Source organism: Carassius gibelio, chromosome A23 (genome assembly GCF_023724105.1).
Source record: "Carassius gibelio isolate Cgi1373 ecotype wild population from Czech Republic chromosome A23, carGib1.2-hapl.c, whole genome shotgun sequence".
Classification (NCBI taxonomy): Eukaryota; Metazoa; Chordata; class Actinopteri; order Cypriniformes; family Cyprinidae; genus Carassius; species Carassius gibelio.
This window is the reverse complement of record NC_068393.1, coordinates 401,965-416,323: the sequence shown is the minus strand read 5'-3', so window position 1 is coordinate 416,323 and position 14,359 is coordinate 401,965. Positions and strand designations below refer to the sequence as shown.

Genomic DNA, 14,359 nt, shown 5'->3' with positions numbered 1-14,359 from the left:
GTGTTGTGCGCCTGTGAAACAAAGTCACTTGCGCTCTTGAAAAATCGGACCCTGGTGGGTAGTTTAGTTCGAACATAGCGCAGACCTTACTTTGAAAGTAGATTGGACTGACTGCAGCCTAGCTGTAACTGTCTCCATGTTGTTTGGTTGTCCTTTTTTTCGATTCGTATTAATTTTGTTGTCGCTTACAGCGACACCTAGTGGCCTGTCGCCGCGCCCTTTTTCACCTGGCCTCGGACTGAGCCCCTGCACAGGTGTGCCGATTTGGGTGAAGGGATCTCACTCCTTCCTGGAGTTATAGCCATTCGAGCCACCTCGGACACGCCACCTTAGCACGCTTTGAGGTCCCCTCGCCAAGGTGAATGGAAATTTCCTATTTTTTTGGATGATTATTGACAGTCAGACTCCAGAGAAGCTTTCTGTGCTGATTTGGGTGGGACTGGGCCAAATACCTGGCGCCAGGTTGCAAAAGAAGGTTTTCGACAAAATCCAAAATACCCGAAAATTTCGTCAGAGCGACGGGCCAATCTGAGACCTGCGTCTCGTTCGGCTCGAGCCAAGGATTCCGGTGACATAAGGCACGTGGCTCTGCGACCAACCGTTTGGGAGTTACGAGCCATGCCGTACTTTCCGTCGCTGCAGTTCCACCGTCAGGCCGATCGGGACAAGGCCCGGTGACGTTGCAGACAGGGGAGGGTACTACCATCCCGCAGTGTTGCAGGTGTTTTCATCTTTGTTTGATTGTCCATTTACATTACATTTTCCCTATTTTTCAGCTTACGGCGCCACCTAGTGGCCTGTCGCCGCGTCCCTTTTCACCTGGCCTCGGACTGAGCCCCTGCACAGGTGTGCCGATTTGGGTGAAGGGATCTCACTCCTTCCTGGAGTTATAGCCATTCGAGCCACCTCGGACACGCCACCTTAGCACGTTTTGAGGTCCCCTCGCCAAGGTGAATGGAAATTTCCTCTATTTTTGGATGATTATTGACACTCAGACTCCAGAGAAGCTTTCTGTGCTGATTTGGGTGGGACTGGGCCAAATACCTGGCGCCAGGTTGCAAAAGAAGGTTTTCGACAAAATACCCGAAAATTTCGTCAGAGCGACGGGCCAATCTGAGACCTGCGTCTCGTTCGGCTCGAGCCAAGGATTCCGGTGACATAAGGCACGTGGCTCTGCGACCAACCGTTTGGGAGTTACGAGCCATGCCGTACTTTCCGTCAGGCCGATCGGGACGAGGCCCGGTGACGTTGTAGACAGGGGAGGGTACTACCCAGATAGCACACTTACGTCTGCAAGATGTCTGTTAAAGAAATGTTGATCTGGAAAGCATCTGCCATCTACAAACGTCTGACATACGCCTTTCAGATGTCAGTTTTATATACCTTCTAAATCATAAACATCTAAAAGACATCTAATTGACATCTATCTGACATCTAAAAGGCAGTGTTGGGGAGTAACTAGTTACATGTAACAGCATTACGTAATTTAATTACAAAATGAATGTAACTGTAATTAGTTACAGTTACGAAGAAAAAATTAGTAATTAAATTAAAGTTACTTATGAAATTTTTAACGATTACAAAGGCAATTACATTTGAATATTTACACACATCCACATACAGATTTCACTGATTTCTTTCCCAAATTGCACTGACTGTTCTGAGACATACGCCCTAATAATTTCCAGAATTTTAACAGAATTTTTTGTTTTTCCCAGTCCGCCCTTCCTGTAAATTAATGGCAAAAACATGCAGTTTCATTTAATACAAATAGGCCTACTGAAGCTTGCAGTGTTGTCAGCCTCTGCCGCCTCAATATAGGAGTACATGAGCACATAAACATCATTTCTAGAACTGCTCTGTGTCACGTCATGCATTTTACCTATCATATCATATACAAAGAGACAGCAGTTTAAAAAAACACCAATGTTTCAGGAGTTTATTATACAGGAATGACACATGCTTATTAGATAACTGTATTTGAGTTGATGTATATGTTTTTATTTATTATTATTTCATTTTCACAAATTTAGAAAAGTAATCTAAAAGTACTCAAAAGTAATTAGTTACATTACTTTAATAAAGTAATTGAAAAAGTTATACTACTATAACATTTTAAACAGGGTAACTTGTAATCTGTAACCTATTACATTTCCAAAGTAACCTTCCAAACACTGCTAAAAGGAGACGTCCAATAGACGTATTGCAGATGAGCAAACAGCCTTAAAACTACATCTTGCAGATGTAAATTCATATGTCAAATAGACGTCTCCTAGATGTATGTGTGCTATCAGGGTACCATCCCCCAGCGTTTTTAGGTCTCCCAAAACTTACCAAAGCCGAGATGGGCATCGCCGTGTCCGGCTTCCTCCCTGCTGCGTCTTAGCAGCATCGCTTCTCGGCCTTTTGGCTAAGATCAAGTGTAGTATCTGTTCTTATCAGTTTAATATCTGATACGTCCCCCATCCGGGGACTACATATTAAATGGATTTTTAGATCACGGAGCTGGAGCCGGGGCTTGCTCCGTCCACTCCATGCATCGGCCTGGTATTGCAGTGTCTCCAGGAACGGTGTGCTTTCCCTTTTTGGGGATTGCCATTTATTGTGTCGAATAGCAGAACAAGGAATGAGAGCTGCCATTGCAGATGCTGTGGTTTATTGCAAACTTTTTTCCTGATGTGTCCACCTGGGGTCTTGGACTCTTCCACTAACGATGCACCCACCTGAGGTCTTGAAGTCTTTCACAGACGAGGTGACGCATCGAATCAGGTGTGTTTGTTTAAAGAGAGTCATCTAAAACTGGCGTTGGGAAGCACCGGCCCATGAGCTTGGCAGTTTCCAGGCCAGTAACGGAAGGCACCCATCCTTCCTTTCCCGGAGGGGGGGCGGAGGGCTAACCGTTGGTGAGGATGGTAGAGATGCAAATCAGACCTCTGGCTGACCGCTTGGGCCTTCATACTTACCTGGCAGGGGAGACACCATGATCAAGAAGGCGGTTCACCCAGGGCGAGGCTTGTCCATTGCACTCCGGCCATGCTGACCCCTGCGAATTCCCCAAATGCGGGAATCTCGACTGCATAATTTATGGTAGTGGGGGACTGCGTTCGCGCTCTCCCCTGAAATTGTTGGTGAAACAAAGCAGAAGAGGTTTTTACAGTTTTTTATTTATTTTCCTTTCAGAATGGGGAGTTCTGTCACATGCGAGATATGTGTTGTGCGCCTGTGAAACAAAGTCACTTGCACTCTTGAAAAATCGGACCCTGGTGGGTAGTTTAGTTCGAACATAGCGCAGACCTTACTTTGAAAGTAGATTGGACTGACTGCAGCCTAGCTGTAACTGTCTCCATGTTGTTTGGTTGTCCTTTTTTTCGATTCGTATTAATTTTGTTGTCGCTTACAGCGACACCTAGTGGCCTGTCGCCGCGCCCTTTTTCACCTGGCCTCGGACTGAGCCCCTGCACAGGTGTGCCGATTTGGGTGAAGGGATCTCACTCCTTCCTGGAGTTATAGCCATTCGAGCCACCTCGGACACGCCACCTTAGCACGCTTTGAGGTCCCCTCGCCAAGGTGAATGGAAATTTCCTATTTTTTTTGGATGATTATTGACAGTCAGACTCCAGAGAAGCTTTCTGTGCTGATTTGGGTGGGACTGGGCCAAATACCTGGCGCCAGGTTGCAAAAGAAGGTTTTCGACAAAATCCAAAATACCCGAAAATTTCGTCAGAGCGACGGGCCAATCTGAGACCTGCGTCTCGTTCGGCTCGAGCCAAGGATTCCGGTGACATAAGGCACGTGGCTCTGCGACCAACCGTTTGGGAGTTACGAGCGATGCCGTACTTTCCGTCGCTGCAGTTCCACCGTCAGGCCGATCGGGACAAGGCCCGGTGACGTTGCAGACAGGGGAGGGTACTACCATCCCGCAGTGTTGCAGGTGTTTTCATCTTTGTTTGATTGTCCATTTACATTACATTTTCCCTATTTTTCAGCTTACGGCGCCACCTAGTGGCCTGTCGCCGCGTCCCTTTTCACCTGGCCTCGGACTGAGCCCCTGCACAGGTGTGCCGATTTGGGTGAAGGGATCTCACTCCTTCCTGGAGTTATAGCCATTCGAGCCACCTCGGACACGCCACCTTAGCACGCTTTGAGGTCCCCTCGCCAAGGTGAATGGAAATTTCCTATTTTTTTTGGATGATTATTGACACTCAGACTCCAGAGAGGCTTTCTGTGCTGATTTGGGTGGGACTGGGCCAAATACCTGGCGCCAGGTTGCAAAAGAAGGTTTTCGACAAAATCCAAAATACCCGAAAATTTCGTCAGAGCGACGGGCCAATCTGAGACCTGCGTCTCGTTCGGCTCGAGCCAAGGATTCCGGTGACATAAGGCACGTGGCTCTGCGACCAACCGTTTGGGAGTTACGAGCCATGCCGTACTTTCCGTCAGGCCGATCGGGACGAGGCCCGGTGACGTTGTAGACAGGGGAGGGTACTACCCAGATAGCACACTTACGTCTGCAAGATGTCTGTTAAAGAAATGTTGATCTGGAAAGCATCTGCCATCTACAAACGTCTGACATACGCCTTTCAGATGTCAGTTTTATATACCTTCTAAATCATAAACATCTAAAAGACATCTAATTGACATCTATCTGACATCTAAAAGGCAGTGTTGGGGAGTAACTAGTTACATGTAACAGCATTACGTAATTTAATTACAAAATGAATGTAACTGTAATTAGTTACAGTTACGAAGAAAAAATTAGTAATTAAATTAAAGTTACTTATGAAATTTTTAACGATTACAAAGGCAATTACATTTGAATATTTACACACATCCACATACAGATTTCACTGATTTCTTTCCCAAATTGCACTGACTGTTCTGAGACATACGCCCTAATAATTTCCAGAATTTTAACAGAATTTTTTGTTTTTCCCAGTCCGCCCTTCCTGTAAATTAATGGCAAAAACATGCAGTTTCATTTAATACAAATAGGCCTACTGAAGCTTGCAGTGTTGTCAGCCTCTGCCGCCTCAATATAGGAGTACATGAGCACATAAACATCATTTCTAGAACTGCTCTGTGTCACGTCATGCATTTTACCTATCATATCATATACAAAGAGACAGCAGTTTAAAAAAACACCAATGTTTCAGGAGTTTATTATACAGGAATGACACATGCTTATTAGATAACTGTATTTGAGTTGATGTATATGTTTTTATTTATTATTATTTCATTTTCACAAATTTAGAAAAGTAATCTAAAAGTACTCAAAAGTAATTAGTTACATTACTTTAATAAAGTAATTGAAAAAGTTATACTACTATAACATTTTAAACAGGGTAACTTGTAATCTGTAACCTATTACATTTCCAAAGTAACCTTCCAAACACTGCTAAAAGGAGACGTCCAATAGACGTATTGCAGATGAGCAAACAGCCTTAAAACTACATCTTGCAGATGTAAATTCATATGTCAAATAGACGTCTCCTAGATGTATGTGTGCTATCAGGGTACCATCCCCCAGCGTTTTTAGGTCTCCCAAAACTTACCAAAGCCGAGATGGGCATCGCCGTGTCCGGCTTCCTCCCTGCTGCGTCTTAGCAGCATCGCTTCTCGGCCTTTTGGCTAAGATCAAGTGTAGTATCTGTTCTTATCAGTTTAATATCTGATACGTCCCCCATCCGGGGACTACATATTAAATGGATTTTTAGATCACGGAGCTGGAGCCGGGGCTTGCTCCGTCCACTCCATGCATCGGCCTGGTATTGCAGTGTCTCCAGGAACGGTGTGCTTTCCCTTTTTGGGGATTGCCATTTATTGTGTCGAATAGCAGAACAAGGAATGAGAGCTGCCATTGCAGATGCTGTGGTTTATTGCAAACTTTTTTCCTGATGTGTCCACCTGGGGTCTTGGACTCTTCCACTAACGATGCACCCACCTGAGGTCTTGAAGTCTTTCACAGACGAGGTGACGCATCGAATCAGGTGTGTTTGTTTAAAGAGAGTCATCTAAAACTGGCGTTGGGAAGCACCGGCCCATGAGCTTGGCAGTTTCCAGGCCAGTAACGGAAGGCACCCGTCCTTCCTTTCCCGGAGGGGGGGCGGAGGGCTAACCGTTGGTGAGGATGGTAGAGATGCAAATCAGACCTCTGGCTGACCGCCTGGGCCTTCATACTTACCTGGCAGGGGAGACACCATGATCAAGAAGGCGGTTCACCCAGGGCGAGGCTTGTCCATTGCACTCCGGCCATGCTGACCCCTGCGAATTCCCCAAATGCGGGAATCTCGACTGCATAATTTATGGTAGTGGGGGACTGCGTTCGCGCTCTCCCCTGAAATTGTTGGTGAAACAAAGCAGAAGAGGTTTTTACAGTTTTTTATTTATTTTCCTTTCAGAATGGGGAGTTCTGTCACATGCGAGATATGTGTTGTGCGCCTGTGAAACAAAGTCACTTGCGCTCTTGAAAAATCGGACCCTGGTGGGTAGTTTAGTTCGAACATAGCGCAGACCTTACTTTGAAAGTAGATTGGACTGACTGCAGCCTAGCTGTAACTGTCTCCATGTTGTTTGGTTGTCCTTTTTTTCGATTCGTATTAATTTTGTTGTCGCTTACAGCGACACCTAGTGGCCTGTCGCCGCGCCCTTTTTCACCTGGCCTCGGACTGAGCCCCTGCACAGGTGTGCCGATTTGGGTGAAGGGATCTCACTCCTTCCTGGAGTTATAGCCATTCGAGCCACCTCGGACACGCCACCTTAGCACGCTTTGAGGTCCCCTCGCCAAGGTGAATGGAAATTTCCTATTTTTTTGGATGATTATTGACAGTCAGACTCCAGAGAAGCTTTCTGTGCTGATTTGGGTGGGACTGGGCCAAATACCTGGCGCCAGGTTGCAAAAGAAGGTTTTCGTCAAAATCCAAAATACCCGAAAATTTCGTCAGAGCGACGGGCCAATCTGAGACCTGCGTCTCGTTCGGCTCGAGCCAAGGATTCCGGTGACATAAGGCACGTGGCTCTGCGACCAACCGTTTGGGAGTTACGAGCCATGCCGTACTTTCCGTCGCTGCAGTTCCACCGTCAGGCCGATCGGGACAAGGCCCGGTGACGTTGCAGACAGGGGAGGGTACTACCATCCCGCAGTGTTGCAGGTGTTTTCATCTTTGTTTGATTGTCCATTTACATTACATTTTCCCTATTTTTCAGCTTACGGCGCCACCTAGTGGCCTGTCGCCGCGTCCCTTTTCACCTGGCCTCGGACTGAGCCCCTGCACAGGTGTGCCGATTTGGGTGAAGGGATCTCACTCCTTCCTGGAGTTATAGCCATTCGAGCCACCTCGGACAGGCCACCTTAGCACGTTTTGAGGTCCCCTCGCCAAGGTGAATGGAAATTTCCTCTATTTTTGGATGATTATTGACACTCAGACTCCAGAGAAGCTTTCTGTGCTGATTTGGGTGGGACTGGGCCAAATACCTGGCGCCAGGTTGCAAAAGAAGGTTTTCGACAAAATCCAAAATACCCGAAAATTTCGTCAGAGCGACGGGCCAATCTGAGACCTGCGTCTCGTTCGGCTCGAGCCAAGGATTCCGGTGACATAAGGCACGTGGCTCTGCGACCAACCGTTTGGGAGTTACGAGCCATGCCGTACTTTCCGTCAGGCCGATCGGGACGAGGCCCGGTGACGTTGTAGACAGGGGAGGGTACTACCCAGATAGCACACTTACGTCTGCAAGATGTCTGTTAAAGAAATGTTGATCTGGAAAGCATCTGCCATCTACAAACGTCTGACATACGCCTTTCAGATGTCAGTTTTATATACCTTCTAAATCATAAACATCTAAAAGACATCTAATTGACATCTATCTGACATCTAAAAGGCAGTGTTGGGGAGTAACTAGTTACATGTAACAGCATTACGTAATTTAATTACAAAATGAATGTAACTGTAATTAGTTACAGTTACGAAGAAAAAATTAGTAATTAAATTAAAGTTACTTATGAAATTTTTAACGATTACAAAGGCAATTACATTTGAATATTTACACACATCCACATACAGATTTCACTGATTTCTTTCCCAAATTGCACTGACTGTTCTGAGACATACGCCCTAATAATTTCCAGAATTTTAACAGAATTTTTTGTTTTTCCCAGTCCGCCCTTCCTGTAAATTAATGGCAAAAACATGCAGTTTCATTTAATACAAATAGGCCTACTGAAGCTTGCAGTGTTGTCAGCCTCTGCCGCCTCAATATAGGAGTACATGAGCACATAAACATCATTTCTAGAACTGCTCTGTGTCACGTCATGCATTTTACCTATCATATCATATACAAAGAGACAGCAGTTTAAAAAAACACCAATGTTTCAGGAGTTTATTATACAGGAATGACACATGCTTATTAGATAACTGTATTTGAGTTGATGTATATGTTTTTATTTATTATTATTTCATTTTCACAAATTTAGAAAAGTAATCTAAAAGTACTCAAAAGTAATTAGTTACATTACTTTAATAAAGTAATTGAAAAAGTTATACTACTATAACATTTTAAACAGGGTAACTTGTAATCTGTAACCTATTACATTTCCAAAGTAACCTTCCAAACACTGCTAAAAGGAGACGTCCAATAGACGTATTGCAGATGAGCAAACAGCCTTAAAACTACATCTTGCAGATGTAAATTCATATGTCAAATAGACGTCTCCTAGATGTATGTGTGCTATCAGGGTACCATCCCCCAGCGTTTTTAGGTCTCCCAAAACTTACCAAAGCCGAGATGGGCATCGCCGTGTCCGGCTTCCTCCCTGCTGCGTCTTAGCAGCATCGCTTCTCGGCCTTTTGGCTAAGATCAAGTGTAGTATCTGTTCTTATCAGTTTAATATCTGATACGTCCCCCATCCGGGGACTACATATTAAATGGATTTTTAGATCACGGAGCTGGAGCCGGGGCTTGTTCCGTCCACTCCATGCATCGGCCTGGTATTGCAGTGTCTCCAGGAACGGTGTGCTTTCCCTTTTTGGGGATTGCCATTTATTGTGTCGAATAGCAGAACAAGGAATGAGAGCTGCCATTGCAGATGCTGTGGTTTATTGCAAACTTTTTTCCTGATGTGTCCACCTGGGGTCTTGGACTCTTCCACTAACGATGCACCCACCTGAGGTCTTGAAGTCTTTCACAGACGAGGTGACGCATCGAATCAGGTGTGTTTGTTTAAAGAGAGTCATCTAAAACTGGCGTTGGGAAGCACCGGCCCATGAGCTTGGCAGTTTCCAGGCCAGTAACGGAAGGCACCCGTCCTTCCTTTCCCGGAGGGGGGGCGGAGGGCTAACCGTTGGTGAGGATGGTAGAGATGCAAATCAGACCTCTGGCTGACCGCCTGGGCCTTCATACTTACCTGGCAGGGGAGACACCATGATCAAGAAGGCGGTTCACCCAGGGCGAGGCTTGTCCATTGCACTCCGGCCATGCTGACCCCTGCGAATTCCCCAAATGCGGGAATCTCGACTGCATAATTTATGGTAGTGGGGGACTGCGTTCGCGCTCTCCCCTGAAATTGTTGGTGAAACAAAGCAGAAGAGGTTTTTACAGTTTTTTATTTATTTTCCTTTCAGAATGGGGAGTTCTGTCACATGCGAGATATGTGTTGTGCGCCTGTGAAACAAAGTCACTTGCGCTCTTGAAAAATCGGACCCTGGTGGGTAGTTTAGTTCGAACATAGCGCAGACCTTACTTTGAAAGTAGATTGGACTGACTGCAGCCTAGCTGTAACTGTCTCCATGTTGTTTGGTTGTCCTTTTTTTCGATTCGTATTAATTTTGTTGTCGCTTACAGCGACACCTAGTGGCCTGTCGCCGCGCCCTTTTTCACCTGGCCTCGGACTGAGCCCCTGCACAGGTGTGCCGATTTGGGTGAAGGGATCTCACTCCTTCCTGGAGTTATAGCCATTCGAGCCACCTCGGACACGCCACCTTAGCACGCTTTGAGGTCCCCTCGCCAAGGTGAATGGAAATTTCCTATTTTTTTGGATGATTATTGACAGTCAGACTCCAGAGAAGCTTTCTGTGCTGATTTGGGTGGGACTGGGCCAAATACCTGGCGCCAGGTTGCAAAAGAAGGTTTTCGACAAAATCCAAAATACCCGAAAATTTCGTCAGAGCGACGGGCCAATCTGAGACCTGCGTCTCGTTCGGCTCGAGCCAAGGATTCCGGTGACATAAGGCACGTGGCTCTGCGACCAACCGTTTGGGAGTTACGAGCCATGCCGTACTTTCCGTCGCTGCAGTTCCACCGTCAGGCCGATCGGGACAAGGCCCGGTGACGTTGCAGACAGGGGAGGGTACTACCATCCCGCAGTGTTGCAGGTGTTTTCATCTTTGTTTGATTGTCCATTTACATTACATTTTCCCTATTTTTCAGCTTACGGCGCCACCTAGTGGCCTGTCGCCGCGTCCCTTTTCACCTGGCCTCGGACTGAGCCCCTGCACAGGTGTGCCGATTTGGGTGAAGGGATCTCACTCCTTCCTGGAGTTATAGCCATTCGAGCCACCTCGGACACGCCACCTTAGCACGTTTTGAGGTCCCCTCGCCAAGGTGAATGGAAATTTCCTCTATTTTTGGATGATTATTGACACTCAGACTCCAGAGAAGCTTTCTGTGCTGATTTGGGTGGGACTGGGCCAAATACCTGGCGCCAGGTTGCAAAAGAAGGTTTTCGACAAAATACCCGAAAATTTCGTCAGAGCGACGGGCCAATCTGAGACCTGCGTCTCGTTCGGCTCGAGCCAAGGATTCCGGTGACATAAGGCACGTGGCTCTGCGACCAACCGTTTGGGAGTTACGAGCCATGCCGTACTTTCCGTCAGGCCGATCGGGACGAGGCCCGGTGACGTTGTAGACAGGGGAGGGTACTACCCAGATAGCACACTTACGTCTGCAAGATGTCTGTTAAAGAAATGTTGATCTGGAAAGCATCTGCCATCTACAAACGTCTGACATACGCCTTTCAGATGTCAGTTTTATATACCTTCTAAATCATAAACATCTAAAAGACATCTAATTGACATCTATCTGACATCTAAAAGGCAGTGTTGGGGAGTAACTAGTTACATGTAACAGCATTACGTAATTTAATTACAAAATGAATGTAACTGTAATTAGTTACAGTTACGAAGAAAAAATTAGTAATTAAATTAAAGTTACTTATGAAATTTTTAACGATTACAAAGGCAATTACATTTGAATATTTACACACATCCACATACAGATTTCACTGATTTCTTTCCCAAATTGCACTGACTGTTCTGAGACATACGCCCTAATAATTTCCAGAATTTTAACAGAATTTTTTGTTTTTCCCAGTCCGCCCTTCCTGTAAATTAATGTCAAAAACATGCAGTTTCATTTAATACAAATAGGCCTACTGAAGCTTGCAGTGTTGTCAGCCTCTGCCGCCTCAATATAGGAGTACATGAGCACATAAACATCATTTCTAGAACTGCTCTGTGTCACGTCATGCATTTTACCTATCATATCATATACAAAGAGACAGCAGTTTAAAAAAACACCAATGTTTCAGGAGTTTATTATACAGGAATGACACATGCTTATTAGATAACTGTATTTGAGTTGATGTATATGTTTTTATTTATTATTATTTCATTTTCACAAATTTAGAAAAGTAATCTAAAAGTACTCAAAAGTAATTAGTTACATTACTTTAATAAAGTAATTGAAAAAGTTATACTACTATAACATTTTAAACAGGGTAACTTGTAATCTGTAACCTATTACATTTCCAAAGTAACCTTCCAAACACTGCTAAAAGGAGACGTCCAATAGACGTATTGCAGATGAGCAAACAGCCTTAAAACTACATCTTGCAGATGTAAATTCATATGTCAAATAGACGTCTCCTAGATGTATGTGTGCTATCAGGGTACCATCCCCCAGCGTTTTTAGGTCTCCCAAAACTTACCAAAGCCGAGATGGGCATCGCCGTGTCCGGCTTCCTCCCTGCTGCGTCTTAGCAGCATCGCTTCTCGGCCTTTTGGCTAAGATCAAGTGTATAGCCATCATTGAGTTATAGCCATTCGAGCCACCTCGGACACGCCACCTTAGCACGTTTTGAGGTCCCCTCGCCAAGGTGAATGGAAATTTCCTCTATTTTTGGATGATTATTGACACTCAGACTCCAGAGAAGCTTTCTGTGCTGATTTGGGTGGGACTGGGCCAAATACCTGGCGCCAGGTTGCAAAAGAAGGTTTTCGACAAAATCCAAAATACCCGAAAATTTCGTCAGAGCGACGGGCCAATCTGAGACCTGCGTCTCGTTCGGCTCGAGCCAAGGATTCCGGTGACATAAGGCACGTGGCTCTGCGACCAACCGTTTGGGAGTTACGAGCCATGCCGTACTTTCCGTCAGGCCGATCGGGACGAGGCCCGGTGACGTTGTAGACAGGGGAGGGTACTACCCAGATAGCACACTTACGTCTGCAAGATGTCTGTTAAAGAAATGTTGATCTGGAAAGCATCTGCCATCTACAAACGTCTGACATACGCCTTTCAGATGTCAGTTTTATATACCTTCTAAATCATAAACATCTAAAAGACATCTAATTGACATCTATCTGACATCTAAAAGGCAGTGTTGGGGAGTAACTAGTTACATGTAACAGCATTACGTAATTTAATTACAAAATGAATGTAACTGTAATTAGTTACAGTTACGAAGAAAAAATTAGTAATTAAATTAAAGTTACTTATGAAATTTTTAACGATTACAAAGGCAATTACATTTGAATATTTACACACATCCACATACAGATTTCACTGATTTCTTTCCCAAATTGCACTGACTGTTCTGAGACATACGCCCTAATAATTTCCAGAATTTTAACAGAATTTTTTGTTTTTCCCAGTCCGCCCTTCCTGTAAATTAATGGCAAAAACATGCAGTTTCATTTAATACAAATAGGCCTACTGAAGCTTGCAGTGTTGTCAGCCTCTGCCGCCTCAATATAGGAGTACATGAGCACATAAACATCATTTCTAGAACTGCTCTGTGTCACGTCATGCATTTTACCTATCATATCATATACAAAGAGACAGCAGTTTAAAAAAACACCAATGTTTCAGGAGTTTATTATACAGGAATGACACATGCTTATTAGATAACTGTATTTGAGTTGATGTATATGTTTTTATTTATTATTATTTCATTTTCACAAATTTAGAAAAGTAATCTAAAAGTACTCAAAAGTAATTAGTTACATTACTTTAATAAAGTAATTGAAAAAGTTATACTACTATAACATTTTAAACAGGGTAACTTGTAATCTGTAACCTATTACATTTCCAAAGTAACCTTCCAAACACTGCTAAAAGGAGACGTCCAATAGACGTATTGCAGATGAGCAAACAGCCTTAAAACTACATCTTGCAGATGTAAATTCATATGTCAAATAGACGTCTCCTAGATGTATGTGTGCTATCAGGGTACCATCCCCCAGCGTTTTTAGGTCTCCCAAAACTTACCAAAGCCGAGATGGGCATCGCCGTGTCCGGCTTCCTCCCTGCTGCGTCTTAGCAGCATCGCTTCTCGGCCTTTTGGCTAAGATCAAGTGTAGTATCTGTTCTTATCAGTTTAATATCTGATACGTCCCCCATCCGGGGACTACATATTAAATGGATTTTTAGATCACGGAGCTGGAGCCGGGGCTTGCTCCGTCCACTCCATGCATCGGCCTGGTATTGCAGTGTCTCCAGGAACGGTGTGCTTTCCCTTTTTGGGGATTGCCATTTATTGTGTCGAATAGCAGAACAAGGAATGAGAGCTGCCATTGCAGATGCTGTGGTTTATTGCAAACTTTTTTCCTGATGTGTCCACCTGGGGTCTTGGACTCTTCCACTAACGATGCACCCACCTGAGGTCTTGAAGTCTTTCACAGACGAGGTGACGCATCGAATCAGGTGTGTTTGTTTAAAGAGAGTCATCTAAAACTGGCGTTGGGAAGCACCGGCCCATGAGCTTGGCAGTTTCCAGGCCAGTAACGGAAGGCACCCGTCCTTCCTTTCCCGGAGGGGGGGCGGAGGGCTAACCGTTGGTGAGGATGGTAGAGATGCAAATCAGACCTCTGGCTGACCGCCTGGGCCTTCATACTTACCTGGCAGGGGAGACACCATGATCAAGAAGGCGGTTCACCCAGGGCGAGGCTTGTCCATTGCACTCCGGCCATGCTGACCCCTGCGAATTCCCCAAATGCGGGAATCTCGACTGCATAATTTATGGTAGTGGGGGACTGCGTTCGCGCTCTCCCCTGAAATTGTTGGTGAAACAAAGCAGAAGAGGTTTTTACAG

The 14,359-nt window shown here is 45.1% G+C and overlaps 2 protein-coding genes and 8 non-coding genes across 17 annotated transcripts in view; all 10 read left to right on the top strand.

Moving 5' to 3' along the window:
* The window catches only part of LOC127944872 (uncharacterized), a 352,827-nt gene that overhangs the window by 191,553 nt on the left and 146,915 nt on the right, over positions 1-14,359 (top strand). The window lies entirely within an intron of this gene.
* The window catches only part of LOC127944298 (uncharacterized), a 170,237-nt gene that overhangs the window by 42,958 nt on the left and 112,920 nt on the right, over positions 1-14,359 (top strand). The gene's annotated exons all lie outside the window — the stretch shown is intronic.
* On the top strand, positions 2,391-2,581 carry LOC127945467 (U2 spliceosomal RNA). Its single transcript, XR_008150798.1, has one exon. It is a non-coding gene; the product is annotated as a U2 spliceosomal RNA (small nuclear RNA).
* Positions 2,956-3,119, top strand: LOC127945222 (U1 spliceosomal RNA). The gene has a single exon (XR_008150569.1). It is a non-coding gene; the product is annotated as a U1 spliceosomal RNA (small nuclear RNA).
* LOC127945466 (U2 spliceosomal RNA) lies at positions 5,609-5,799 on the top strand. Its single transcript, XR_008150797.1, has one exon. It is a non-coding gene; the product is annotated as a U2 spliceosomal RNA (small nuclear RNA).
* On the top strand, positions 6,174-6,337 carry LOC127945221 (U1 spliceosomal RNA). The gene has a single exon (XR_008150568.1). It is a non-coding gene; the product is annotated as a U1 spliceosomal RNA (small nuclear RNA).
* Positions 8,825-9,015, top strand: LOC127945561 (U2 spliceosomal RNA). Its single transcript, XR_008150891.1, has one exon. It is a non-coding gene; the product is annotated as a U2 spliceosomal RNA (small nuclear RNA).
* On the top strand, positions 9,390-9,553 carry LOC127945220 (U1 spliceosomal RNA). The gene has a single exon (XR_008150567.1). It is a non-coding gene; the product is annotated as a U1 spliceosomal RNA (small nuclear RNA).
* LOC127945465 (U2 spliceosomal RNA) lies at positions 13,593-13,783 on the top strand. Its single transcript, XR_008150796.1, has one exon. It is a non-coding gene; the product is annotated as a U2 spliceosomal RNA (small nuclear RNA).
* LOC127945218 (U1 spliceosomal RNA) lies at positions 14,158-14,321 on the top strand. The gene has a single exon (XR_008150565.1). It is a non-coding gene; the product is annotated as a U1 spliceosomal RNA (small nuclear RNA).